Source organism: Meleagris gallopavo, chromosome 22 (assembly GCF_000146605.3).
Source record: "Meleagris gallopavo isolate NT-WF06-2002-E0010 breed Aviagen turkey brand Nicholas breeding stock chromosome 22, Turkey_5.1, whole genome shotgun sequence".
In the NCBI taxonomy this organism is placed as follows: Eukaryota; Metazoa; Chordata; class Aves; order Galliformes; family Phasianidae; genus Meleagris; species Meleagris gallopavo.
Genome location: NC_015032.2, coordinates 3299932 through 3302221, shown reverse-complemented (window position 1 = coordinate 3302221; position 2290 = coordinate 3299932).

Genomic DNA, 2290 nt, shown 5'->3' with positions numbered 1-2290 from the left:
CGGTGTGGGGGCCCGGCGTGGCAGAGGGGTCAGCGGAGGGGCTTATAGGTCGCGATGTCCCCTGGTGTATGGAGCAGAGCGTGAGGGTGGGCGGCTGCCGGGAGCTCCCAACACCAGCAGCAGGCAAGCGGGGGGCAGTGATTTGCTGCCGGCGGAGGTTGAAGGCCCCCGTATAGCATGTACAGTTCTGTGGTTGTTTGTAGGTACGTATTTGCTGCACACATCATGCGAGGCCAGGCTGGATGTGGCTCTGGGCAGCCTGGTCTGGTGGTTGGTGACCCTGCACATAGCAGGGGGTTTGGAACGAGATGATCATTGTGGTCCCTTTCAACCCAGGCTATGATCTGTACGGTCTGTAGGACTGCGGTGTGGCTGAGTGCTGCCTGGCACAGGGGCGACCCTGCAGTGAGCGCTACTTGCTGAGCTGGCACCAGCTCACCATTCTGGATGACCATCTCAGACATATGGTCTGATTGTTGGGTGCTCCTGTGAGGAACCAGGAGTTGGACTCAATGATCCTTTTGGATCCCTTCCAATTTGGGATATACGATTCTGTGATTCAACAGACCCCACAGAGAGCTGCTGCTTCTGTCCTCGTGCTCGACCAGGCTCCAAAGGGACACATCTATGAGCACGCATGCAGAGCAGCCCTACACAGTTTCACAGTTCAGCATCTCACCCATTTTTGGGACAGAAAAAGATGAACAGAGTGAGATACGAACCTGACCCACCTGTGCTACATGGACAGGGCAGTGCCGGCCGGCAGCCAGGTGAGCTTCGTGCCAGGTCCCATAAGGAAGCTGCTCCCCGTTCTTCCCTGTTGAGGACCAGCAGGAAGCAGCTTGCTCCCAGGGCTCCTCAAATAGCAAAGTGCTGTGGGCATACCATTGCTCTGAGGGCAAAACCTGAGCAGTAATGTGGCTGTGGGAGAAACAGAGGCTGCTGTGCTCCCAGACCCATCTGGCTGTGCTGTCAGAGCGCACTGCCCAGCTCCAAGGCCCTGCAAGCACTGCTGGAGAGCCTGAGCAGAAGCCCTTTTGTTTGCTGCCTGCCACAATCCATCAGCTGTGCAGTGATCTGCCCCAGCACAGCCCTTTCTCCTCCCTGGGCTCTTTTGAAGAAATCCATGCTCCCTGAGCAGTGGGGTGAGCTCTTCTAGCAGGCACAGTGCAGAGATGGGCTCCAGGGCTGGGGAAGCAAAACCCTGCAGCCACCCCCGTGTGCTTGAGCTCAGCATCCCTCCTACATGAGAGCCCAGGAACTGCTGTGTGCCATGGCAGGGATCAGCACTGAAACACCCCCAGTGTCCAGTGAACAGCAGCAATGGGGCTGTTGTAGCCCAGGATGGAAGCCATGGGGATACAGTGCTTCTCTTCCTGGGCTCTCCAAAACGGTTCCCTGCAAGAACGCAGGCTGCTTTTGCCTCCCAGCTCACCTGTTTTCAATTTGCAGCCTGTGAGGCCACAGGGGGGATGGGGCTGCAGCCAACAGAGTTTGCAGCCTTCTCTGGGCTGCTGGCAGCGCAGCTGGGCTGCCAGAGCAGATCCTGTTCCAAGCCACTCACCCTTTCTGGTCCCATTAGTGCTCGCTGCCTCGGTTTCCCCCAGCGGAGCGGTGTGGGCTCAGCCCCCATTGCGCTTTGCCCGCCCCAGCACAGCACTCAGCAGTGTGGGATGGGAGGTTCATTGGGGCAGGCTGCAGAAACAGAGATTTTTCACGTGCTGCATTGTTTCATGAACCCACACACAGCTCAACTCGGGCCTGCTGGGTCCATCCCAGCCCCTGCCGTCCCTCAGCACCTCGTGTGGCTGTTCGGATGAGGAAAGCTCCAGGTCTCGCTATGGGGCTGAGCCCCTCTCCCAGGACGCTCTAGCACAGCATCCTGACCTCGGGGCAGGGCTGGGGCCCTCGGTGAAAGAACACACCGACGCCAACACTCAGTTAAGTCGTAGGAATTTATTTTAAATAACCTACAGTTGATTAAAAGGGAATTCATGATAAAAATAGAAGATACTTGTTGAGGAAAGGCTGCAGGAAATGGTCTTCGCACACACACTACGCTAACAATGCCTCTAAAACTAATGATTATAGCAAAAAAAGGTTTCACATTAAAATTCTGCTTTGTAATTTTTTAAAATTTTTTTACACAATTACAAAGAAAAAAAATAAAAGCCCTAAAATCTTGATTATTTTCCTTTTTGGACCGATGCTCATTTCCCTCGAAATTTTTGACCTGTGAAACTTCTTTTTACACAATAAAATCTTTCAAGTAAAAGAGAGGGGGCTTAGA